Source organism: Limulus polyphemus, unplaced genomic scaffold, assembly GCF_000517525.1.
Source record: "Limulus polyphemus unplaced genomic scaffold, Limulus_polyphemus-2.1.2 Scaffold123, whole genome shotgun sequence".
In the NCBI taxonomy this organism is placed as follows: Eukaryota; Metazoa; Arthropoda; class Merostomata; order Xiphosura; family Limulidae; genus Limulus; species Limulus polyphemus.
The window spans coordinates 429,736-430,072 of record NW_013665733.1 but is presented as its reverse complement, the minus strand read 5'-3'; positions in this window follow the sequence as shown (position 1 = coordinate 430,072).

The window sequence follows — 337 nt, the reverse complement described above, 5'->3', positions numbered from 1 at the left end:
ATAATCCGTCCAACAAAAGAATAACGTTACAACAATACTCTCCAATACTGACAGGTATTTTTATTACAAGTTACAGCTTTTCTTTTCTTTACTGTAAAAGCTGCAACTTGTAAAAAAATATACTTAATCAGTAAGTAAACTCAAAACGAAACTATTACTGACAGGTATTGTATTACTGGTTGTCATTCATTATGATGAATGTGTAAATTCTATAAGTCTTAAATTCACTTCAATAAGTTGGATCACTGTAATAGCATCACAATATAGAAAAAAGGACAAGTTTATTTTGTTATGTTTGTTTGTTTGTTTTGGAATTTCGCGCAAAGCTACACGAGGG